Source organism: Balaenoptera physalus, assembly GCF_965194825.1.
Source record: "Balaenoptera physalus genome assembly, chromosome: 21".
In the NCBI taxonomy this organism is placed as follows: domain Eukaryota; kingdom Metazoa; phylum Chordata; class Mammalia; order Artiodactyla; family Balaenopteridae; genus Balaenoptera; species Balaenoptera physalus.
Window position 1 is genome coordinate 22,947,526 of NC_138902.1, and position 27,506 is coordinate 22,975,031.

Consider the following 27,506-nt stretch of genomic DNA (forward strand, 5'->3'; position numbering starts at 1 on the left):
GTAGCAGGTGTAAAGCACTTGGGTTTTTGTTTTTGTTTTTTTGCAAGAGATAATGGAATTACAATCATTTCTCTTCTAATGAATATTCAGTTCACAAATAACAAATTTATGCCCCGCTGCTCTGTCTCCCTGCCTTTCTGAATACACTGTAAGTTTTCTTTTCAATACTGAATCATGGTATAATCTTTCTGAAGACATCTTACACGGCAATTAAACCTGGCACATGTAGTACCAACAATGCGCATAATCTCGCTGAAGTGATGACAACAGCAACAGCTGTGAACAAGTTTGCACATGCTGACAATGACAACGAGGTCACGTTGATGCCTGGAGGCCAGCGATTGTAAGATGCTTGGGATTATAAGATATGTTTCAATTTCAGAGAGTTCAGACATGTCAAAATGTGAAAAAAATGTGCATCTTAGAATCAATGCAAAATGGAAAGTAATTTATTCTTTTTGTTTCTTACATTTCCCTCTTTCCTACTTCTTTGCTCTTGAAATTTCCATCAGCGATTGATTTAACTTAATGTCTGCTGTCAACTGGCTTTGCTTTTGAGTGGGTGAGTTCTCTACCCTATCCAGACCCATCCAAGGTTCTGCACAAGTGGTCAGGGCAGTGCCACCCCATGACCTTGTTTGAGGGTCTCTGTACTGGAGACGACTGTCACCTTCCAGCCCGGCCACCCATCCTCTTCCTCAGAAGCCTCCGGGGGTCCGTGAGTCACCATACCTCCTGGATACCTTCTTTGGCGTGGCCACACCTTCTGTGAGCTTGAAAGACCAGTGTGCTGCTGGCAGGCTAGTAATGCACTGAGCCTAACACAAGGTAGGTGCTTAGAAAATGTCTGCTGAATGCCTTAGAGCGATAAGCCGAGCCTGATCCGCGATGCCTGAACTTCTTAAGTTACGGTGGATGCATTTTATCTCAGCGGACTGTGGACTGCAGCAGTGCTTCATGTCACCTCGAGGTGGGGTCGAGGTGGCAATTTCCATTTGTGAGCAGTTACGCTGGGAATTCTTCTCACAAATTCACTTATCAACCCCTGACCTGGAGTGAAATATCATCATAAAGAAGGGATAGGATAAATAAACACATGATGAATTTAATCTCTAGACCCACATTTCCCTCAAATATTTTCCATGCAAAAACATTTGCGTTTCCAGGGATTAATAGGTGTGCCAAAGAAATGACCCCTCCGACCATGTGAAGTAAACACACACCTCCACTTACCTCCCACTGAACTCAACTATAAAACTTGGACAGAATACATATCAAATAGGTTTGGGAAATTCTGGGATAAACCAAGTTAAATAGGTTTATTTTCTGCACAAAACTGGATCGTCTTTTTTTTTTTTTTTTTTTTAATATTAGGAAAACTAGAGTCTAATAGGTATTTGAGGGGGAAAGAGGAATACTTCATACTGATAAATGATCCACTAGGTCAGTATAACAGTCATGATTTCTATACATCTTGAAACCTGGGTCATTTTTATTAAAGGTTGTGAAACTCTAAAAGGGGTCGATTTGTATTTAGTGTTTTGCAAACAATTTGATTATCATTTTTTTTTTCTCAAGGAATATCCCAAGAGATAGGCTGCTTGTTTCCATGGGTCCTTTGGTCCCCCATGTGCATTAGGTGGATATGACACCACACATATATCACCTGGAAATCACACTTTTTTTGACAACTGTCATATTTCAGGGAAAACAACCTGTCAATTCATGGTGACTTTAACTTGGCCTATCAGATGCGGGGTTACAAATGGTCACTTCTTTTAGTTTCTCATTATACCAGGCTTGCTATTTTTCCCTATTGAGTGATTCATGTAGCAATAATTAATGTAATTACATAATAGGATTAACTTTTCTTCCCTATAACTCAGTAAGCTTGATGGACCAAGAGGACAAGGGAAATAAAAGTAATGAAGCAGCTTATAATTGTACAGAGATGAATAGCTACATTTAGCACTGCTGGAGAGTTGATGTTGAGCAGCTTGGTAACTTTGAGATATTTCTTTAATACTGTATTGGGGATGCAGAAGAAGGAAAACCAACAAAGAGCTTTGTTAGAAAACAGGTTGAGAAAAAAAATCAACACTTTCAAGATAACATTTGCTCAGACATAGACTTTGTTTTAAACACTGTTTCATGTAGGATTAAGTGTATTAGATTTTTTTCAGTGTTACAAATTATCACACAGAGGTTGCTAAAATATAGTGTATATAGTGTGTAGTATATAGTATATAGCTCTAACTTATCACTGTCTTCCTGTAAGTGATAATTTACGACTTCATGTATAGTATAAGTACCTTAAAATAGAATATTTCCATTTCCTCCTTCCTGGTTGTTATGCTGTTGTTGTCATGTTTTGCTTATATATATATATATATATATATTATAAACTCCACAATACAATGTCATTATTTTTGATTAAACAGTCAATTATCGGGACTTCCCTGGTGGTGCAGTGGTTAAGACTCTGCCTGCCAGTGCAGGGGATGCAGGTTCGATCCCTGGTCTGGGAAGATCCCACATGCCGCGGAGCAACTAAGCCCGTGTGCCACAACTACTGAGCCTGCGCTCTAGAGCCCACGAGTCACAACCACTGAGCCCACGCACCACAACTACTGAGCCTGTGCTCTAGAGCCTGTGCTCCACAACAAGAGAAGCCACCGCAATGAGAAGACCACACACCACAACGAAGAGTAGCCCCCGCCCGCCGCAACTAGAGAAAGCCCACATGCAGCAACGAAGACCCAACGCAGCCAAAAATAAATAAAATAAAATAAATAAATTTATTAAAAAAACAAAAGAAAGTCAATTATCTTATAAAGAGATTTAATTAAAAATCACGTATACTTACCATTTCCAGTGCTTTTTGTATAGATCCATATTTTCATCTGGTATCATTTTCCTTCTGCCTGAAAGACTATTTAAAATTTCCTGTCGTGTGGGTTTGCTGGTGAATTCTTCCAGTTTTTGTGTGTCTGAAAACGTCTTTATTTTACCTTTGTTTTTGAAAGATATCCTTGCTGGTTGTAAAATTCTAGCTTGACAGTTTTTGTCTTTTAGTATTTTAAAGAGATTGTCCTGCTAACATTGTTTCTGGTGAAAAATCTGCTCTCATCTTTAGCTTTGTGTCTCTTTGTGTAACATCTCATCTTCTTCTCTGGCTGCTATAAATTTTCTCTCTATCACTGGTTTCTTTAGCAATTTGATTAAGATAGGCCTTGATGTAATTCTCTTCATGCTTATTTTGCTTGGGGGTTTGTTGAGCTTCTTGGATCTGTGGGTTTCCAGTTTTAATTAAATTTGGAATATTTTCAGCCATTATTTCTTCAAATATTATTTCCATGACCTCTCTCTCTCCTCTCCTTGGGTGATTCTAATTACACACGTATTAGGCCACTTGACTTGATACCCTTCATTAAAAAGAACTTTTTTTTCTCTTTGTGTTGTATTTTGGGTATTTTCTAGTGCCATGTTTTCAAGTTTACAAATGTATTCTTGTCTTCTCATTTTGTTTATCTTACTGTGTTTGGGGTCTCCTTTTCACAGGCTGCAGGTTCGTAGTTCCCGTTGTTTTTGGTATCTGTCCCCAGTGGCTAAGGTTGGTTCAGTGGGTTGTGTAGGCTTCCTGGTGGAGGGGACTAGTGCCTGTGTTCTGGTGGATGAGGTTGGATCTTGTCTTTCTGGTGGGCATGTTCACATCTGGTGGTGTGTTTTGGGGTGTCTGTGGCCTTATTATATTTTTAGGCAGCCTCTCTGCTAATGGATGGGGCTGTGTTCCTGTCTTGCTAGTTGTTTGGCATAGGGTGTCCAGCACTGTAGCTTGCTGGTCGTTGAGTGAAGCTGGGTCTTGATGTTGAGATGGAGATCTCTGAGAGATTTTCGCCATTTGGTATTACGTGGAGCTGGGAGGTCTCTTCTAGACCAGTGTCCTGAAGTTGGCTCTCCCACCTCAGAGGCACAGCCCTGATGCCTGGCTGGAGCACCAAGAGCCTTTCATCCACACAGCTTTTGGGAGGTCTGATGTCTTCTGCCAGTGTTCAGTAGGTGTTCTGTAGGAGCAGTTCCACGTGTAGATGTATTTCTACTGTATCTGTGGGAAGGAAGGTGATCTCCGCGTCTTACTCTTCCGCCATCTTGCCCCTACTCCTCACAAATGTATTCTTATGACTGTCTAATCCACTATTAATCCCATCAGTTTATTTTTCATTTCAGATACTGCAGTTTTCATCTGTAGAAGTTCAATCTGGGTATTTTTGTTTTTTTAAAAAAACTTTCTTTACATCTGTACTTAACTTTTTGAATATCTGGATTATAGTTATAATAACTGTTTTAACGTCCTTGTTTACCAATTCAGTTCTGATTGATTGATTCTTTTCCTCATTATGGGTTATGTGTTCCTTATACTTTGAATGTCTGGTAATCATTGATTGGATGCCAGCCATTGTGATTATTACTTTCTTTGGATGCTGGATATTTTCTTTTCCTATAGTCATTCTTGAGCTTTGCTCTGGGATGCAATTAAGTTACTTGAAAGTCGTTTGAACTCTTCGGGTCAATGTTCTAATTTGCGAAGTGGATCTGGTACAGTATTTGGTAGGGGTCTAAATTTTTCCCACTACTGAGGCATAGCATTCCTGAGTATTCTGCCCAGCGTCCCAAAAAGTTTGATTTTTTTTTCTAGGCTGACTAGTGGGAACAGGCTACTTTCTTGGCCCTTTGTGAGAATTGGGTGCTTTTTCTTTAATCCTGTCAGGTTGCTTTTTCCTCTGGCAAGGGGTAGTATCCTCACATGCATATAGTGATCAGAACTCTGCTGTATACACCAGGGGACATCTTCCACATCTCCAGGGTTCCCTCTCCATGCAGCTGTTTCCTCTCTGGCACTCTGTTTGGTACTCGAGCTGCCTTGGGCTCCCTGGACTCTCATCCCCATCTCCCTACTGCAGAGAGTCCACCAGGCTCTGCCCAGGTCTCGCCCTTCCTATGCCACAGAGCAGAAACTCTCAAGGCAGTAAGCTGGGACAATAGTAGGGCTCACCTAATTTGTTTCCTATTCTTCACGAGACAGGTCTGGGACCTGGGACCCTTTGCTGCAGTGCTGCAAAGCTTGTACCTGGACACACCTCTCCTGGAGCTACAAAATACGAAGAAACTATAAGGGACTAAAAGTAACTGTGTGCATGCAGCAGTTGGGGCAAATTCTGGACCAAAAGACACAAAAAGACAAGAAACCCAACTGCCATTTCTGAAGAGCCGGGAGCAAAAACTGGGTGTAGGGAGCAAAAGCAGGGCACTGTGCATGCCACACTGCCCTCAGCACCACAGAGGGGTGGACACACCACCTAAGCCACCCCTCTAGCCCGACCCCTGGACACGCCCTTACCCTCACCCCATATAAGGAGCGAGCAGGGGAACCTGCTACTTGTTCTCACTCTGTCCTGCAGCCGGCGCAGGGGCCCCAGTAAAGCCTTGCCTGAATTTCTTGTCTGGCCTCGAGTCAATTTCTCTTGATTGGGGAAGGCCAAGAACCCTGGTCGGTATCATTCAGGGATCACTGTCCTCCACTGCCTGATAAGCAGTGTCTCAAAAACTGTTGTGTCATGTATTTTGCTGTTTTTGTGTTTCAGGCAGTAGGCAAATCTGATCTTGTTTCTCCTTTAAGTAGAAGCAAAATTCTTCAACCAGTGCACCTTTAACATGAATACTGAATAATCACACAACGTTTTACTGATGAGGAAAGTGAGACACTACGAGGTTAAAGGTTACAGAGCCAGTCCACGCCCTAATCATGATGCCCCCTCCAGGTGGAGGAGCATGTGCTTTTCTTCACCAAAGAAATTTTAGTGAAAACTTCCTAACATAGCCCAATACTTGGCTCTAATCATATTTATAAATGCTAATAGGAGTTACAATCACAATTATGCTAATCTCTGTGTCACATGCCTACTGTCACAAGCAATTATGGTCAATGGGCTCAATTCGCAAGCTGGAAGTTATTCTATCTAGCCACTTAAATACACCTTGGTTAGAGGAGACTGCCTCTAACATCTTTGACTAAAACTATTTACTTAAAAATGTCCTAATAAGATATAAAAAGGCTTTTCATCTTTATTTTCCTTTGATAGAACAGAAAAGGAAAACATGCCTGGAGTCAGATTTTTGGCCTATCTATTAGATAACAAGGATTCTGTGAAGCTCTTCAAAAATATTTCAAAGAATGTTTTCTGAAGACACATGCCCAGCTCCAGCTCAGAGGAGTAAAGGAACTGTAGAGGCGATGAGTGAGAGGAAACTTATATCCTGGACAGCAGCAAACAAGAGAGTTGGCAGCACAGGTAGTCGGAAGACAATTAGGGCAGAAAATTAAACATAGGTAAGATCTCTTTATATTTACTTTTCATACCTTTATTTGGACATCCATAAAATGCAGATATGTTAAGTGGATTTAGAACTAGCTTTAGGCAAGATTCTGAAGTGTAAATTATTCTCGTTGGTAAAACGAGAGGTGTAACTGAGAAGGTCTTGAAGGCATTTGCTTTTTCCGAAAGTTTATGGCTCTCTGGTCCCCAGGTCCAGCCCTCTGAGGCTCAGGCCCTCATGCTGGTCTGGGTTCCCAGAACCTACCTTATGGTGCCTTGCAACACTCACCACAGACGAGGCTGGCTTCGGCCCGTGTTCCATCCTCTCTCCCAGGGTCAACATTTACCTTTTCTCTGGCCCATTTCCTTCAGGCATGATTTCCCCTGGCTAATCTGATCAACTAACATCAGGAAGTTAGCCCTTGTATTAGGGGTGCCCCATGGGGTGCAAGCAGGAGGTGCATCAGAGATTCACTGGGAGGAGGGAAAAATGATAGAACGCTTATTTATATCTATTTTTACTTCATCCTTTTGTTATTTATATTGTGTTTTATAATGTGCATAATGTACTAATTATAATAGTACACATATGCAATATATACATATAATAGTACATATAGTATAGTACATATATATAGTCTAAACTTTCCCTAATTGTGTAAATTTCCTCTCTAATCAGTATATTCTGTGAATTCATCTTCTTAGGCTTTCCCTTGGCCATCATCTTGGGACTTGCTATTGCTTCTCTCTTCAGTGGTTCATCTGTTTCCTGGATCTCTTGTTTCCCTTTTTCTGCGTATATTTCTGGCGTATCTAGCTTCCAAGAGCTTCCAGTAGCTTGCTGAGAAAAGGAAGAAAGGTAAGTCTCTAAAGGCCTTGTATCTCTGAAAATAAGTTTAGTGTATCTTCACAATTAATTGATAATTGGCTGGATATACAAATCATTCTTCCTCAGAAATTTGAAGGCATTGCTTCATTATCTTGTAGTTTCCAGATGCTATTGAGAAATTTAATGCCATTCTGATTCGTGATCCTTTGCGTAAAGCCTATTTTATTTTTATTTTCATATTGGAAACTTGTAAGATTTTCTCCACTCCTTCCCTTTAAAAAGTAACTACCATGCTGACTTCTAACACTGTAGCCTTTATTGTGAACATTTTCTAGGTGGAATCACAGAATATGTGTTTTGTATCTGGCTTCTTTTACTCAACATCGTGTTTGAGATCCATCACAACACACAGCGATAATTATTCGGTCTCATTGATGTATGAAATTCTACTGTGTGAATAAAATACCATTTATGTGTTCCAAATGTTCATTTTGTATATCATCTATTTTTGCTTTACGGATCCAGTATATTGTCTTATCTCCATATTAATATTAAATACTTGTTTTTCTTACACCCATATAGTCTTTGTATTTTACTTTATAGGATTTCCTCACATAGTCTGGTGATCCTTGGCTTCCTGCTCATATTTATGTATGAAGGGCTAAAAGGCTGACGGCTAGAGCTCTGTGCCCATGGGTGGTCTTCACTGTAGGGGGATCTTGCTGCACTATTTTCTTGGGGAGATCCCTAATGTGGTACCTTTAGTTTCCCTCTCCCTCTCTTGAGCTGGTCATGTTATTTTTATCATTCATCAGAGAATAAACTTCTAAGCCAGAATCTAACCTTGACTCCCAGCACTTTGGGAGCCACCCTGGGGGAGAAGGCTGGAGCAGCTCTACGTTGATTGGTAGGTGACCCCATTTTCAGTATGGTTCCCACCCTCAATGGGCCTGGCATCTCCTGTCCATGACCTTCTGTTTTTCCCCGTCTAGAGAACACGCCTCAAGTCTTCTCCTGGTGAGGGAGGGAGAATTTGCCTGGTGCTTGGATTTGGGGAGGCCACCTGGGGGTCTAACTCTTTTCTCAACTAACTAACAACTGATTTTGTCTTTACCTCCGTCTTTACCTCCACTTTCAGAAATATCTGGTACTATCAGCTCCTGAGCTTTTGGAGGGCTCTGCAAAGTAAGACAGGATTTTCATGGCTGTGAATTTTCATTTGCTCTCTGGCTTCCAAGTTTTTTGTTCTTCTCTCCTCTCCTGTTGTCCTTTGCATTTGTCTTTGAAAGTCCTTGTACTTTTACTTTGTGCGGCTTTAGGAAGGAGAAGGGGCAAGTAGGTGTGTTCAGTGCTCAGTTTTCATCCAGAAGGTCTGGTTTGATAATTTTTTGAACTCAACTGTCTAGCACTTTGATTCTGAATAAGCCTCCAAGATTCAAAGAAGAAGTGATACTTGTGCCAATGTTTATAACTGTTTACTTTTGTTAATAGTTATACGCTTATTTACCCTTTCTTCTACATTGGCCTAATAAATTTTGTTTCTTGTGCTTATAGGCTAGGATTAACATACTGAGTTTTAAAAATATTTCCAAGTTACAGGTATCATTTGCTGAATTATATTCTAGATTCCTTAGGAATCTATTACTATGGGAGGAAATGTAGGAAAAACATGTTTTTGATGCTACTCCAAATCCACTCACCATATTAGTCATTTGTGACAACATGGATGGAACGTGAGGGCATTATGCTGAGTGAGATAAGTCAGAGAGAAAGACAAATACTGTGTGATATCACGTATAAGTGGAATCTAAAAAAGCTGAACTCGTAAAAACAGAGAATAGAACGGTGGTTACCAGGGGCTGGGAGGTGGGGGAATTAGGGAGATGTCATTTAAGGCTACAAACTTGCAACCAATAAATAAGTATTAGAGATCTACTGCACAGCATAGAGATTATAATCAATAGAACTGTATTATAAACTTCAAAGTTGCTAAGAGAATAGATCTTAATTGTTCCCACCACAAAAAAGAATGTTAATTACGTGACGTGGTAGAGGTGTAGTTAATACTATGGTGGTAATCATTCTACAATATGTAAATGTATCAAATCAATGTGTTGTACACCTTAAAGTTGCACTTTATACCAATTATATCTGTGTAATAACACTAAAAGGAAAAAAGATTAGGACAGAGACAATCTGGGCATGCAGATAATAACTCTCTCCAGTCTTCCAATATTGGGAATAGTCAATGAGATGTGTTGATTTTTTTTTTTTTTTTGCCATCTAGGTGGCCAAAAATGAGTACAACTGAAGGATCACTCCAGCTGGCAGCACTAAAGGAACCTATCATCAGAGCCTTCCCGTGAGAACATCATAAGGAAATGTGAAGGTTACGACTTTGACCACATAAAATTAGAAATGTCTGGGCAGCATGAGATGCATCTGTATTCCTACAGTCACCTTAACAAATGCAACAAATCAGGGTTCCCGTTTCCAAAGGCCAGGAGCCTGCCATTTCTGTCTGGAAGGTTGTCCCTTCAGGTGTGAAATCCTCTGGTCTTTTTACAGAGCAAGCGACATTTCAGAACTTGAAAGGTTCTGACACCTTTTAGGGTCAACCAGACACACCCAGCTGATGCGCATTCCAGAAGACTGTAGTCCAGTTGTCCTTTTGCCTGAGCACAACCAAAAGAACAATTCCTGGCAACCAAAGACACAATGAATGTGACCCAGCTCTCCTTTTCTCCTTGGAGAAAAAAAAGAAAAGAACCGAATCTAGGCCAGTTAGTAACACAGTCCACTGGTTTGTGCCCAAGACGTTGAATCTGAGAGTAGCAGCCATTTCCAAAAGATGATCTGTGCCTGGAGGAAACGCGTAAACTTTCTCCCAGTTTGTCTTTTAAGGTTCGATTACCTTGGAATGACCTCTTTATACCAGCAGCAACGCCCCAAATTAGTCTCCATTCACAAAGTATCTCTGATGCAGCCTCCCTGGGAAAATTTAAAAGCCTATTTAACTAAAGAAGAACTTGCTGCCAAGAAGTTGGCCTGGGAGAATGGCAGTAATTAAATGATGATAATATTTAGGACCCTGCAGGTATGACAAAGGCCCCTTTCTTTGTCTCAGGTGGGGACAAGTTAACACATTGCCTCTGTCTGGGAAAGGATGTAGGCCAAAGAGGGGGGGGGAGTGTGAGAAAGAGGAACTGGGGAGAGCGGCGCGGCAGGGGAGGGGAGGCTGACTCCTGAGCCTGGAGGAGAGACTGATGCTGGGAGGGAGAGGAGTTTAATCTTAATATTCATCAGAGGTGGGCCCTGTGGCGTTTCAGCCTAAGATCTATGAGAACAGGTGAGACATGAAACAAAGCTGTGCTTTTTGTTCATTGGTTGATTGTCTGTGGGAGGGAGGGCAGGGAGGGAGGTGGGGTTGGGGAGGAGCTAAAGGAAAGAAGAGGATAAAGAATTACCATCGCTGGAAAGGTTTGCTTGGATGAGTCTCGCACTGTACACTTGGCTGGAGAGGTGAAGATGCTAAAGGTCTCAGCAGAGCCGTACGTCACAGTCTCACAGCGGTGGGAAGATGGAAATTTAAGTCCTAATAACCAGCCTTTCCTCGCTCCAGTTGTGTGATCTCCTGCACATCGCTGAACAATCAACTCTAGCTCCCCGCCCACCAGCCAGGCACACTGACAGAGGGACGCCTGCCCACCCAGTCTGCCTGGAGCCGGAGCGCCTGTCACTGTCTGTGAGCTCCAGGGAGGACTTGTCTCCTGAATCGGGTGGTCCAGAGGTCGGTCTGATGGATGCATCCTGCTAATCTAATACATAAGTAACTTTGTGCCACTTCCTTCAGCTAAAGCAGTTTCACCTGTTCAGCCCACAAAGACGATAAATAAAATGCACAGCTCAGGGCTCAGGGCCAGGGTTCCAAACCTGTGGGAAGGGGCCTGAGTGTTTCATTCATCTCTGCCCGAAGTGGACAGATTCCATCCAGGAAGCCTGAATTAGCCTGAATTCAGATCCACCTATTCCTCTCCCCTCCTCTCTCCCCTGCTCCACCCCCTGCTCTCTCCTGGGATTTAACTCTGGCTCAGCAATCTGAACCTTAAAGGGCCAGGGTGCAAAGACCAGGTTGCTGTTTGCAGTGTTTGTCAAGATGCCCTGTACTGGAGTTAGCAGGAAGGGCAGTGAGAGGAAAAAAGAGGAGAGGAATTTAGCCAGAGGGTCTTCTCTTATTGTATCCAAGCGAATCTGACCTGGGATCCTGCATTGTTTACTTCTTAAATGAACACAGGAAAAAGAAACCTGAAATTCCCCCAGGGGAGGACGAGGGGCGGGTTGGGAAGGTATAAGGGAAAGAACTAGGCATGGATTCTTCCTTATGCTTCCACTACTGTTGTTTTTTCTGTTTGTAAATATAATACATATTCATTATAGAAAGCTTAGAAAACACAGAAGAATCTAAAAAAGGAAATTAAAACACTCACAATACTAAAATTCAAGGGTAAACACCATTAACCTTTTGGAGAATTTTATCATTTTAGTATAGTCTTACAGCCTACTTTTTTCTTTTAATAATCATTTTGTGGGCATTTTCCAAAGACATTGCAAAAATCTCCAAAAATATGTTTTTAAATCAGTTGATTCATAATTCATTGTATGGATAAAATATAAGGTTTTTTTTTTAAAGTGTTTCATAATGTTAGCCCTTAAGTTTTTATTTTTCTTATTATAAAAGAAAAGCTCCAGTGAACACACAAACACACACACATATAATAGCATATTACAGAATGTATGGATACATGAATAGAATAAAATGGAGTTATTTTCTAGCAGTATGCTCACAGGAGTACAACTATCACATTAACCCTTGATGTTCTTTTACACCCCAGCAGGCAGAAGCTTTGTGGAGACCAGTCTCAGCATTACACACAGGGGGCTCCAACACCTCAGCTTTGCAAGAGACGGAAGCGCATATACCAAAGGTCTTCGGCTTACTTGAGTACAAAGGTGTGTGTGTGTGTCTGTCTGTGTGTGTGTGCACATGAGTGCGTGTGCATGTGTGTGAGAATGCTAGGAGGGGAGAGGGTGCACCTGAACTGTATCCTTGTTTCAGCTGGACTCCTAATTCAATGTGACTGGTGTCCTTATAAACACCATGCGAAGAGATCAACACACACACACACGCACACACACACATGCAAACATACACAGAACTCCCTGTGAAGACTGCAGTTGTGTTGCCACAAGCCAAGAAACTACCAGAAGCCAGGGGAGAGGCCTGGAACAGATCCTTCCCTAGTACTTTCAGAGGGAGCGTGGCCCTGCTGATACCTTGATCTTGGATATCTAGCCTCCAGAACTGTGACAGCCACTCAGTTTGTGGCTTAAACTGTTATTTAAGCCACTCAGTTTGTGGTCCTCTGTTAACGGCAGCCCTAGGACTCTAATGCACTCACTTTTACCCAGGAGCTCAGAAGCCTGCTAACCTTGGAAGGACTCTTGGCCTCTTCACAACTCAGCTTTGTACAGAAAGACCAACCAGAGTCAGGCCTGATGTATAGATGGTGAGACGATGTCCCAGAGAGATGAAATGATTCATTTGAAATCGCTTTCTGGGACTTCCCTGGTGGCGCAGTGGTTAAGAATCCTCCTGCCGATGCAGGGGACACGGGTTCGAGCCCTGGTCTGGGAAGATCCCGCATGCCATGGAGCAACTAAGCCATGCGCCACAACTACTGAGCCTGCGCTCTAGAGCCCGCGAGCCACAACTACTGAAGCCCACACGCCTAGAGCCCGTGCTCCGCAACAAGAGAAGCTACCGCAATGAGAAGCCCGTGCACCGCAACAAAGAGTAGCCTCCGCTCATCGCAACTAGAGAAAGCCCGCGCGCAGCAACGAAGACCCAAGCAGCCAAAAATAAATAAATAAATCTATTAAAAAAAGAAATTGCTTTCTTACACAATTCTTTAAAAGAACAAAGCCAAGAGAAGTTAATTCTGCCAACGTGCTAATTGTCTGCCAGCCACTTACCTCACATCCAATGCTCCTGACCCACCTTAAGGTTGGCCTTTGGGGGATGCCCTATTCTCAGGGGTGGAGTGGCCACAAACGAGTAGCAGATTGGGGGTGTCGAAGAGTAACACCAAGCCAAGTCTCACTAGAATGTTGAAGGACCCATTTGTGTCAGTGAAACCTGCCAATAGAGAAGGGTGTGTGCACCTAAAGTATTTATTTTCATGCCATAAAATGCCAAAGGATGCTTTGAATTAAAAAAAAAAAAGTATTTTTCACCCTGAAGGTGGAACTTCCTGGGTTCCCAAATTCTTGGGCAAACATCTGGATCAGAATTATGTTTTAAGTGCCCAGTCGTGAGGGATTAAACATACAAGATTCTAAAAACGAGGTGCAAGGAAAGGAGGACCAAGCGGGGCTCTGGAGTCAAGAGATGCAGTTGGAGTTCCAGCTCCACTCTCACTAGGGGGCCGATGTCAGGCACGACGCTCTAACACCCCTGAGTCTCATCTGTAAATGGCATGACCAACCACACCAAGTTCCAGAGGGTCCCAATGGAATGATGTATGTGTAAGTGATTTATAAAGGGCAAAGTTGCTAAGTAGCACAAGCAGTTAGTTGGGTCTTAGGTGTGCAAACAGGACAGTTCAGAATTCCAAGGCAGCACTGCACCTGGGAGTATCCTGGCGCTGACCGCTGAGTTCACGTTGATCTCTGAGGTGGATTTCTGACTTGGAGAAGTGACCTATGGAAAGGATTTGAGGAGAGCCAAAACTGAAATTTTTTTTGCAAAAATATAACGTGCATGTTCATTTTCTGGGGAGAGAACCCATGGGTATAAAGGGTATGTGACCACTTCATCCTTCCTCCCAAAGGTTTCCTCCATCCTTCTTTAGAAAGGGTGTGCGGGCATTCAGGTAGAATGGTAGGGAGGAAAGGAGCTGGGGCACCTTGAAAAAGTGCAAACAACAAGCCTTGAGATCTGTATTCATCAAATTATCAATAATCCCCTCTTCTAGGCTTCTCCACTTTCCTTAACACCCTACCATACCTACCCTTCCCTCTAGCAGGCCACCTTTCTGTGACTCCTTTTTATCCCCTGAAGGCTTTGCCTGTGTTCTTCCGGGAGGAAGGGGAGGTGACAGTAATGTCAGGTGATTCTGCAGTGTCATTTGCTCCTATGTACCCTCCGCTCCTGGAGCTGGGTGTTCTCTGTATAAGAGGCTGTGGTGTCAGAGTGACACTGTGAGGGAGTCAGGCTGCCACTGCCTCATCCCATTCCCTGAGGAAGATGTGCGAGAAGGAGCCTGAACACAAAGGGTTGATCCGGCCAAGCTTTGGGTGTTTGTCAGAAGGATGCAGGCTGGAGGTGAAGTGAGTGGGGGAAGGAGGGGAAGGAAGGTGAGAGGGCTGTGACTCACTATGAAAGAATTGTGGTTTCTCAGGGGCTGGGAAAGCAAACACAAATGACCTCAAATTTAGCTAATAGAGAACACTGATTTCCTTTGTGCAGCACAGCCAAACGCATTTAGCTTCTACTTAAATATTGCCAGCAAGAATTTTTCAGTTCTTATATTCAAACCCCATTTTTAGGTCACCTTTAAAATTTCCTAGCTGTCCCTTTGAGGTGCTGCATTCAGTGATGATGTCTCAATCCAGCAAGACATCTGACTGTTAATTATACTGCCAATATGCATTTATTCCTGCCTTTTTCAAAGGGTAGAGAGAAAAAGACAGACATCCATTCTTCTAGAGCTATTTTATCGTGTTGTGCTTATAGCACTACTGTATATACATGATCCCATCTCTGGCAGTCTGCCTCTAGGCTTACCTGTCCGACAACTACCCAGCCAAGCCCAAGGATGGTATTTATCAGTAGCAGGAAAGCAGCAGCTTAATAACAGCCACAAAACTAGCAAGAAGAAAGTGTATTCTTTTTTGTTAGCTCCCGTGGCTGCACTACATCATAATTATCTTTTTATACTGTCTCTATATTCCTTTAATATGACTTTAGGTGACAGTCCTAAAGCAAATGATGCTTTTACTTTCATATGCCTTAATGTTAAAATGTATACAGAATTTGTGAACTGACAATTATTAGGAGCTAAAGACTATTTTACTGTCTAAATTATCATTGTCATATGTAGTCTCACGATAGGAAAAATCTGACATCCCTCCTCCATGCAAGCTGTCTAGGAAACACATCTTAACAATCTGAAAAAGTCTCATGCCATGGGTGTTCTTGGCTTCCTGCTATTTTCTCCCTCCTGCTCCCCTCCACCCCCACCCTAATGAATATTTAGCCTGCATCCATCAACCAGGAATTTGAATAGGATGCTTCCTGTTTTTCCTATTAAAGATTAACTGTTGTCCAGGGGAAAGGGGATTGTTTGGTAAGACCTTGCAGCTGGGAATTCCTGTTTATTTTTCATTCTGACCCTGGTTCTGGGGACAACATATATCCCGTAGTTTCAAATAATGTCCAGTGCTCTGTTAGCCCTGACTCTAACTATAACCTGCCTACCTCTTTCATCTCACTGTGAGAAATTCAAAGTCAGGGACCAAGTCTTATTTAACTTCTCTTTTCTGGTGCCCAACATGGTGCCCAGAACAGAGCAGAAGGTCAGTAAAATTTGTTGAATGGATGAAAAGCATAGTGATTATAAGTTCCAGGGAGAAGTGGTCATAATCATCCATCCATTGTCCTTAGGCCAGAAAAGGATAAAGAGAGATGAAGATTCATTTGTGCCCACTGTGTGTACTTTTTGGCAAAGTGGTGATTACCTAGGTGTGTTGCAGGATGACCCAGTGGGTCCTGGAATTGGGTTTTATTCTTCTGTCTTTTCCAACAGTGGAGTTTTCCACATTTCTCCCAAGTGCTTAGTAGCTGCCGCAGCTTTACCTGGTTACAGGGGCCCCGTGGATCATGGATACTGTTCCTGCTTTGTTGCGTGTACTTCAGAAGTCAATCGCCAAGGATGTTCTGTGAGCCCTCCGTGGTTGTTACTTGGGTAAACTGAGATGTTCTGGAAGAATTAATTCACAGGAAGGTAATGGTTTTGTCACTTGCCAGAGAATTATGAGCAAAAACATGTTTGAAAGCATGATTATACCAAAGCCGTTTATAAATGTGTGGATATTTGCCATTTAAATCTTATAGATTCTTGATCTGTGATTTGGACTGCGTGGGATGAGGAAATGCGCCATGAGGAAATGTCTGGGAACCTCTTCACAATTAAAAGGAGATCCATGAGTTCCTTTCCTGAAGACCTTATGGATGACGTTTTGCATTTGCCATCTGGGGGAAAAGATAGAAACAACTTAGTTTTTCCTTCATACTCATTTTTAAAGGCTGCAAATGTACTTTACAAACATCGTTTCATAAATCCTTAAACCAAACCTGGGAAATAGTAGATACGCTTAACATTTGCTAAAATCTTTCAATAGCTTCCTTTCGCCCCAGGGATAAATTCCTCCACAGCGGCGTCTGCTTCCACTCTCTGAGCTCTTTCTCAAGCACTGACCTCCAGTTACACTAAACTTCTAGCCTCACTTGCATTTTCTTGCTTTCAGTCCTTTGTGTCAACTGTTCCTTCTTTCAGGAATACTCCTCCCTCCTCTCCCCTCCCCCACTCTTAGTCCTTCAAGTTGAGAAATTTGAATGTTGCCTCCTGGAGATGATTCCTGCACTAGGTTAGGTTCCTTTATGTTTGTTTCCTCACAGAGGGAGCGCCAAAGAGAAATTAAGAGCGTACAGTGCCTACATTTTCGGAGTAATCACAGCTTTTTAGAAGTTATTTTAGATGTACATAGGAAATATTTGAGCTCAGGATTGTCCTCTTTGTGATAATCCATGTCCTCCTATTTGTGTATTTGAAACGATGTCCTGTCAAAAGTTGCTGCCAAAATTGCATTTTAGAAGAGCCAGGAAGAGCCTGTCAAGCATCTTGACTTGTAGTTTGGAGGGTTTCGTTTTGTCAGATTACCTTAGCCGTCCAAGGAAAAAGTAAATGACACCTCAGTCCTTGACTTCTTCCTCTGGATAGTTTAACATATTATTAGTAGTTGGACCATAATTCAGATTCCATTATTAGGAATGTCCAAGGAGTATATGACTTTTCTAATTATATTAGGACATGCTTTTATTACTTAAAATAAGTAGTTAGTATGCAGATGCTTAGAAGCCCTGGGGTTATATAAACTGCTTTGTGATAGTATTATTTTAATCACATTAGGTATTTATTATTCTTAACAATGTACAGAGCAGCAGAAGGGTCAAAAGAGCAGATTCTGAAGAAAACAATGCCACTTGTGATACATAATATCTCTGTGGCTCAGTTCCCTCATCTATGCAATGGAAATGACAATGGTACCTACCTCATGGGATTACTATGGGGGTTAAATGAAATAATGCATGTAAAGTGTTTAGGATTATATACAGCACAAGGTAAGCTCTCAATAAGTACTACCTATTTTATTATATAAAATATGTAGGTGCTCCTTTTTATTTCCTGATGATGGAATTAGCCATTTCCCTTCTCAAATTGATCATCTCCTGTAGGTGCTGCAAAAGTTATAGCCGTTATGGGACAGTGAGTTTTAGACTTAGATCTAGTTTTCCCTTCCTGTGGTGCTAGGAAGCTGACCTAGACTCTCTCGGGTCACATAAGGCCCATGAGCTCTTTGAGGATCAGAAGTACTGCTTCCTCCTTTTGAACCCCTGTGGTCCGTAGCTTGGTGTGGGACAGACTGTCTCAGCCACTTGCCTCCAGGATGGCATCTTTGATCTCTTCTCCCATCAGTATCTGGATGGCCAGCTCTCTCCCCCACGGGGCCATCACCCAATTGATCTAATATCATTAGGCCAGCTGTGTCTTGCCCATAGATTCTCAATAAATGTTTGTCATGAGGGGCATGCATATGACAAACAACCCTTTCCAACGTGAACAGATGAGAAGACAACTGCCTTATTTCAATCTCAATTTACTTTTCTTCATTTTACTGTCTTGGTGAAAAGTCTGAGGAGGATTGACCATAATTTTCTTAACTAACTAACTAACTAACCAACCAACCAACTAACAAATACCTCAGGATCTTCACAGGCCTGGTTTCTGTTTCAAGGGACAGCTTGAGTCCTGAGAACATTATTTTATTGATGCGTTACTGGTTAACAAATGTATAAGCCTAGTATTCAAGATAGGGCTACCAAATGGAATTATAAAAGGAAAGAAGTTTTAAAAGTTCTATTAGGATTTCTCAAATAGATTTTATTGGACATCTTTGGTTTTTATTGATTAGAGGCATAGTGGACATATTTTTAAAGAATCTCCTGCATGTAAAGGTGAAAGAAAAGGCCCTCACTGATGCACATAGGTTTTATTATTTTCTATCCCTTCTTCAAGAGCACACATCCTGTAAAAAACAAACAAGATCAGCACTCTTTTTTTTTTTTGCCACTTGCCCATCAAACATGGCTTCTGCTTCTGATTGGATAACTGATTCCAAGCTCTTCCCAGACCCAAGTCTGAATGAAGTCTCCACGCTCCTTCCCATCATCTGTCTTTCAGCAGTTATTGTTGTATCACAGAAGGACATTGCTCTGGGAGTAACACATTCTAATTCTCCTCTGTCATTTATTATTTTGTGAAGAGAATCATGGAGGAAGCAAAGTTGGTCAGCTATTCATTCTATAGCAGCCTGACTCCTGCAATCCTGGGTCTCAATTTTCCATCTGTCTGTTGAAGAACCTGCACTTCGTTGGAGGAGGCTTAAGCACCCTGAAGAGCTGTACTATTTTTTATTTACCTGCAGGAAAAACTGGAGGAGGTATCCAGGATTTGTAATAGTCCATTGTTAAAGGCATTCTATTTCTTAAAAATTCCATTCTGCAACGACTATTAAAATCCATCCCATAGAAATACTTGACTTGAATACCATTATCTATTTAGATGGTAAAGTTTTGTGGCTGTTATAATTTATAATACGATAGCTAATTCCTTTGCTAAGCTCTGTGTTTGTTTATTAAACCCTGGAAACCATTATAATAAAGTTAATGGGAAGAAGGAGGTCCCTGAACTTAGTGTGCTTGGCAGTTCCTGAAAACAGCCCAGAGTTAGTAACTGGATGGCCCCCTGGTAAAATCCATGCAAACAGGAGGTGAGAAAGCCTGTGGAATGCTTACTCCTCCTCCTTCACTTTATTATTTATGTTCAAGTCACTTCCTTGGGTCCATGTCCTTTTAAGATGGATCATTGTAAGAATATTTTTATTACAGCATGTTTGAGGGCAGATTGTTTTACAAATATATAAAGGTACAATTAATATGCCCCTAGCCTAAGGTATGTTATATTTGCTGTGTATAAGTGCTAACTAAAAGTTAGTGGATTCTGATAATTTGAGAAGAACCCATAATGTGTAAACAGAAGATTCGAGCCAACTTGCAACTTAATCACTTGTTTAGAAACTGCTTCACCCTTTACAGTATGTCTGATTTTGTTTCCTTATGAAAATAGTTAACATAAATAAAGTTTTCACAATTAGTCATTGGTAAAATGAGGATTAGAAGATTTTTCTGCCTTGTAGCATTGGTATATAGTTGATGGAGGTAATCTGTATAAAGAATTTTGAAGAGTGCCTGGCATACAGATGGTTCTTTAAAAATCTTAGGTAGCATTATTGTCATCATTAATAATTGAGCTTGAATCTATGATCAGTCTAGATATATTTAGTAGTCAGTACAAATTTAGGTCTCAAAAAGTCACAACTGTCCACTGTACTCTAATGTTTTAAATCTGCAGGAATACTACCTTCCATATTTTCTTTCTCTCCTAGCCCTTAATTTAAGGAAACCATTTGGTTTAAATATCTGACAGGAGCCTGGCAGCAAGATCTAAAGTCACGGTTTTCTATCATTATGGAGACAGGTTTCTCGGGGCCATTTTTATTTTCAAAAAAACCATGTGTTTTATAAGCATTTAAGAATATGCAATGAAACTTAGAGGATTGCTAGGAGAGAACCAAGGATTGTAAAAAAGCATGTTGTTGGTAAAATGGCATGTGCAAATACAAAAAATAATAATAATAATTATATATATATATATATATATTAGAAAATGGAAAATTTCTCAAATGTCTGCATTGGGAGACTTGGAAGGTGGAGAAAGCCCATTTCCTGACCAAAGGTTTCTGAAGAAGGAGTCAGGCCATTTGTCTCGTAGCCTTGACCTGAGTCTCAGACTGGCCTTCCCTCCCTCCCTCCCTCCAACCAGGTGGAGCAGACAACAGGGGCCTTTGCTTTAATTCTATAGTTTTAGCTCAATCGTTAGCCCTTCCCATTACCCACATTTCTGACCTGGATGTAATCACCCCTCCTTTGTGCCCCCACAAATGTCTGTCAGCAGCCAGAACACTACTGTCCTTATCTGATTAAGGTTGTTGACCTAAAACAAATAGACTGCCAGCTATTTCTCCAGCAAAAATGGGTTTAACTGGCATCAACAAAAGATTGCAATTCAGGGTTTATAACCATGGTGAGCCATGTGCAAGACCACATACAACAAAGGAACACTTAAAGAGGGGAAAAAGGATTTGGGAGGGCCACAGTAAACAAAGAATCCATTGGAGGAATTGAGAGTTCCAAGCAGAGTGGCTTTCATTGGCTAAGTCGTGACAGTCTCTCATTGGCTGAGCTCTTGCTAGGCAGGAAGAGGAAGTTTTTCTTCTTCTTGGTGAGCTCAGCTATCCTCTCAGGGAGTGACAGCTCCCCTGTCTGGCTCCCTGATTCTATTTTAATTGAGATTTCTGCTTATTAATTTTTAAAAGGTCTAATCTCCTTACAATTTTCTTCACGGTAAAGACTCTTTGTTATCCATCTTTATATTCCTATGTTTAAAACAGTGCCTTGCATTTAGTTAGTGCTCAAAATATGTATCAAATGAATGAATAAAATAAAGTTTAAATGAAATAGTTGTAAGTGCCCGACAGTATGCTTTTTATTGCCAAGGCAGCCATTTTGAAGACATTCATCTCAAATAAACATATTGCCAGCTGCATGACACAGATATTATCAAAACATCTAGACAAGAAACCAGGCTGCCCCCACCCGTGCAGGTCCCTATTCAGGAAGCCCTGAGTAACATAGAAAACTGATCACTGGAGTGACCCCACTTCTCCCTACCCATGCCCTCATTCCAGCTCTGAGCTTTAAATTCACCAATAAAGAGTGAATTCTCAAAATGCTAGATACCCAACCTTTGGACCCTAATAAAGGCAGAGCTCCTGGTCTGCATTCCCTTCCACTGTGACCTCACTGTGTGGCTCTTGGGCATGCCATGTACCCTCCAGGACCTGTAAATAGTAAATCTTGTCCTTCAAAGTTCCCTGATGGTTGTTGCTGAGGTGTGTGCTGCAATCATGATAAAAAAAAACAAGGGCTGGTCCAGCCACAACACTGCTTCAAGTTGGGGAAATGTCTAGGGGGCTGCCATAAGTAGCAGGGCCCAGGCGAGTGTCTCAGGCATTCCTAACCGATAGCATCACATTAATAGGCTGAGACCCACACAACAATCAAATAAAATGTTATCTTGTAAATTGACATAATTTAGCTACTCAGTAAAGGGTAGCTGTGATCATGATGATAAATACTATTTTACTGCCATGCATGACATTTCTCAAAAAATGTAGTTTAGCCTTATAGACCATATTTTTTTAAAAGTTATCACACTAAGAAGGCTTAAATATTCAGTTGAATTCCTCTGTTATCTCCAGAATATGCTCCTGAACATATTTCTTTTACAAAATAAATTTTGTTTTTCTTGTTATGAAAAGGTTAGGTGTTAATTATAATTATAAAGTATAGAAAAATATTACGCCTAGGTTTGTCATCCAGAGATAACCATATCCATATATAAAAAATGTTTCAGCCTCTTTTTCTATGCAAGTCTTTTCTTTTTAATATAGTTGTGATTCATTCCTTGGTTCATTTAACAAATATTTATAAAACGCTTACTATCTGCCAGGATACGTATACTGTGATTATACAGATAACTTTGCGTCCAACCTTTCAGTTAATAGAAAAAACAAACATTTGCCAATATTATTAAAAACCCTGTGTAAATGTAATTATGCTTTGTTTAACTATACCTTCTTGTTGGACACTTGGGTCCTTTGCAATATTATAATGCTGCAGTAATGTTTTGGATGTTTAGGATGCTTTGTTTAGGAAAGAATCCCGGGTCTGGGTTTACTGGGGGGAAAGCTGTGAACACTCTGAGATTTTCGATACAGTTACCAACTTGCTTTCCAAAATGAGGTACAAATGAACTGAATGGAGAGTCCACTGATATACAGAAATATAGAAAAAAATATAGAAACATATAGAAAACACATTTTCTATATAGGGAATATAAAAAAATATAGTTAAAAAAGTATACCTCAATTTTAAGGTTTAAGTGACAAAACAGCGAGGAGGTGGCATTCAACCAACTTCACTTTTCAAATACTTGACATTCATTTGAAGTTGCCAGCTTGTCAGGAGGTTGTGCCCATGCTCGGAAAGAGCAGGAGGAGTCTGGTTGAGGGGTCTCGTTCCTAACCCAGTGTCTCCTAAAAGCACAGAACCTCGGTAATTTAACCGAGATGTCTCTTTGGTATGCCTAGAAGTGCCTAAAACTACGACAAAGCTGGGACAAATATAGCTGACTCTATGCAACCAAGAGTTTCGTATAACAAGTAAAACCAAGATTTCTTTAAAGGCTTAGAATTTCTTTCTTGTTAAATATACTTATTTATTTTTAGATAAGAGGAGCTCTGGGCCAAAGCAAGCAGTGTAATATATTCTTTGTGTTGTCTTGAAGGAAATTAGCCAGGAATTTGACTCATTTTTAGCCATGACATTCCAGGAAGTCTTTAAGCTGACTATAGGGAACTAATACTTTCTGAAAGTAATTTTGGCCAAAAGAGACACAGACTTCTGAGGCAGAAGATGTAGACACTGTACGCATATTTCAATTCAATTACATTTTCTTTCCTTTCTCTCCCCTACCCTGTGTCTTCTCTCTGATGTATGATACACACCTTTAGGAAATGTAGGTGACTTCAATGATATTTCAAGATTTTCCTTACTACTAGTAAGTGAGTATACAGCTTAGAAATTTGGTTGTGAGTAAAAAGAGTATTTACCTGTCTAGCTATTAAAGCCCTTTCCCAAGGCATTCATGTAAAGGCTGAATGTTTAGCTAACTCCTATAAATGCAAAGATTTGTCATCTCTTCACTGGTTACAAGTATTATAAGCATGAGGTCATGATTTCAATCCTCACATGACACTGTTAATTGTATTCTGTTTCATAATCAGACTACCCCATCCTCCACTGAATTGGTGTGTGGTGTTTACGGAGAGTGGGAGGAGACAGACCCTGGGAAGGAAGAAGCATGGAGGCAGAAGCTTCTTCTATTGATCCACTAGTGTGTGCCATTCATTTTACAAGGAAGCCCAGATAAAAGAGTAACGGTAGATCACTCACTACAGATTCATCACCAGCATGGGAGGAGACTGCATTAATGGTGGAGTAGCAGCATATTTATGTGTATGAAGGATAGTTCATCTCAAACTCTAATATATAAAAGCACTATTTACAAATAAAGACATATTATCATTAACCACTATCAGCGTAGGTCCCTTATTTTCTTATCTAGCTTATTCACTCATTCATTCAATAAATACTTATGAAGGGCTCACATGTGCCAAAGTTCATATGTGAAAGGTTAATTCTTTTTATTTAGAGAGGATGTGTCATATGACATAACCTTTAGCAAATCATAAAACCAACCTAAACCCTCGTAAATCATCTGAACTAGGAGTGACTATGTGACTTGCGCATGTCAATATATGGGGAGCAACTACATTGGTATAGAAGCAATCTACACAAGGTAATTGACTTCCTGGTAATAGATAAGGCCGACTAAAATCAGACAGAGTGAAAAGGAAAGAGGGCTAGGTATGGGAATGTAGAGTAACTAACATTCCGGGGACTCTGGAGGGAAAACCATTAAAGACGATTTAGATTGATGATGGAAGGGGGACCACTTTTTCTCTTTAAATCAAACCAAGATTTTGCCATCTTAGAGATGGAGGAAGGCGGGAATTCCTTAGTGGCGCAGTGGTTAAAGAATCCTCCTGCCAATGCAGGGGACTCGGTTTCGATTCCTGGTCTGGGAAGATCCCACATGCCTCAGAGCAATTAAGTCTGTGCACCACAACTGCTAAGCCTGCACTCTAGAGCCCGCGAGCCACAACTACTGAGCCCGTGTGCTGCAACTATTGAAGCCTGCTTGCTCTAGGGCCCGTGCTCCACAATAAGAGAAGCCACCGCAGCGAGAAGCCCACGCACCGCAACAAAGAGTAGCCCCCGCTCGCTGCAACTAGAGAAAGCCCGCGTGCAGCAACAAAGACCCAATGCAGCCAAAAAAAAATAAAAAGAAAATGAAAAAAAAGAAAAGCTGGCTAATTAAAAAAAAAAAAATGGAGGGAGGAGCTTCTGGGAAAGAGCAGCTTAACCAAATCAGGGATTCACCTTTCCCTGAGGACTCTGTCTCTGGAAACCAGTGTCTCTTCTGCTGTCTTAGGGAGACTTTTCTCCTCCTATAGGACTTTGGTTCAGATGTGGACATCTTATGCATTAGGTCCCATAGCATGGTTGAGACAAGGCTACTATATTTCCATACGACATTTCTATTCAAGGGCAGCTTCTCTCAACCTCTCCCTCCATCTATAGTAATAAACACGGTTCCTCTCCTGTAACTCAATCCACTGCATGTGAAGGAGGCACCTAGCCTTCTTCGTGTCACTCGGTGGGATTTGAGACTTGAAGAATCAGTGCAAGAAAATGCTAATGCTCTAGCTACTGCTGTTGCTGTAATAAAGTTCTTTGTCTCTGACCCAGGAGTCTCATATCTCATGTCAACATCCCTGATCATAGGTTAACTTGTTAGTTTGCAAGTAGAGTAAAATCTCAGACCTCTTGCAGTTCTTGACAGTTTTGTTGACATGGATGGGATGCCAACTGAGACATGGCTTTCTGGAACAGGATGAGGGCCTCCAGGGCTAACGAATGGGATTTGAGGAAAGTCCATGGGAATCAGTAGGTAACATATTTGACTGCATTTTTTTTTTTTTTAACTAATGCCTATTTCCAACCAGCTTTTAGTTTATTTAGTTGTTTCTTTTTCTTAAAAAACCTTTTAAATTATTTATTTATTTGGCTGTACTGGGTCTTAGTTGTGGTATGCAGGCCCTTAGTTGCCGCATGTGGGATCTAGTTCCCTGACCAGGGATCGAACCCAGGCCCTTTGCATTGGGAGCATGGAGTCTTAACCGCTGGACCACCAGGAAAGTCCCCTAGCTTCTTCTGTTCTAGATTCTTGAGTGGAATTCAGAGTTAGTCACTGTCAATGTTTTTAAATCATGAAAGCACTGACTATAGCAGTTTTTTCTCCAAACTGAAAGAGCAGCATCTGCTCACTGGGAATGGCCATGGAAGTCCCTGCAACTGGCCCAACAGGGAGGATGGAAGGAAAATGGCTGGAGTTAAATAGCTAGAGGCTGCCTGAATGTAGGGGTCTCCCTACATTCTGCTGGCTCATGGGGAAGCATCATAAACCTCCAGAAAAGTTCAAGGGATTCAAGACAAAAGGGACCATTACTTGGTTTACTGGATTTAGCTGGGGACTCTGGAAGCGTTTGTGTGCAATGGATGGGCAATGCCAGAGGTGTGGTGAGTAGGTAGGTGGGCCTGAAAGTACAACGTGGGACAGGTGAGGGTCCTGTCTTCCAGAATGAGGTTGAGCATGGAAGTTGCAGTAGGGTCTAGTTGAGGAGAATGCAGAGCAGATGCAACATGAGACCAGAAACTGTGGTGGGACCACAGACGTCATCAGCATCTGGCACATCAGGATGATGCCCCTGACCAGGTGCTTTCACCCGCCCTGCAGTGGAGACAAGGTGCCAGGACAGCAGACAGACCTCTGGGAAACTCAGGTCCCTCCTGGGGAAGAGGGAAGAAGAGCGAGGAGGACAATCTTTAATATTCAACTGCCTGAGTTTAAATCTTGAATTGACTCTAATTTAAACGAAAAGTGACACAGGTACTGCTTTGAAATTGGGCTGAAGAGCTAATTTAGGTTCCATTACAGAAAAGGAGATAAAGTTACATGTTTAAACACCTGAGGTGTAAGTTTTGACCTGCTGTATAAACACGTTCTGAATCCCCATTGCCTGTTTGAGGACAATCTTTTGTTCCCTTTCTTTCTGGAAATCTCTATCTACTCGCTGCTCTGCATTAGTCATGCTTCTGTGACTCATTGCTCTGCTCAACAAAAAAAAATCCTTTCCTTGACCTGTCATGCCCTTTAAGCTACATCTGCATTTCTTATCTTTCTTACCTAAGTTTCCTATAAACATTTTCACTGTCTTTACTTATTCAATTCCCGTTAATTTCTTAAAGCCACTCTTATTTGGCTTCAATCGCCATTATTCTACTGCCATTGAGCTTATAAAGTTCACAAAAATTAATTGCTTCCTTTCAGGTAGCCCCCGGTCCCCATTCTCCCATCTCTCTGTGATATTTATCAATGTTGACCAAGCTCTCACTTTCCTTTTTCCCTTATAAAATTCTTTTTAATTCTACTTTATCTTAAGTTAAAATTTTCCTGGTTCTAACTTTTTTCAGGTCTGGTTAATTTATTCCAGACACTGAAGCTCCCTTTATGGGTTTATTTATTCAAGTCGCACATTATACTGAATTGTGTCTGTTTATTTTCAAAAGGTAAAGAAAAATTACTGTGGCGAAATCTAGTCGGTGACCCAGGTACACGGCCACCAAACTAAAGAGCTGGTGTCTGGAACTCTTTCTGTGCAGAGTGGGAAAGCACTAAATCACCCCAGCGATTTGTGCTATCTGGCAGACACAATCTGATTTATGTCGCACACATTTGCATAAATTAGTCTCACTTTCCTTATTCCTGTTTAACTCTCTCAAAAGGAAGACCTCCCAGCCTTTGGGAAGATGGGAGCCAGAAGGCTGAGCTGTGGTGACCATCTGACATTGCGGAATGTTGGCCTGTAATTAGCCATCGTAATGACTGCAGGGGGATGAACTGAGCTATTGACACAGAGAAGGCTAGACCCTTGTTTGCTCCTCAGAGAGAACATATTTTGGGGTTTTCGCTCATTTTTGCAGGGATAGCACATATTTGGGGATGCTGAAAGCTTAATCAACTGTAGACCTCTGC

General features: G+C 41.4%; 1 long non-coding RNA gene across 5 annotated transcripts in view; it reads right to left on the reverse strand.

Moving 5' to 3' along the window:
* Positions 1 to 394: 394 nt before the first annotated feature.
* The window catches only part of LOC309651741, a 204,932-nt gene continuing 177,820 nt past the window's right edge, over positions 395 to 27,506 (reverse strand). For all 5 annotated transcript variants that reach the window (XR_014258345.1, XR_014258346.1, XR_014258347.1 and 2 more), the window contains one exon: positions 395 to 16,516. This is a non-coding gene — a long non-coding RNA (uncharacterized lncRNA). The remainder of the gene's footprint in view (positions 16,517 to 27,506) is intronic.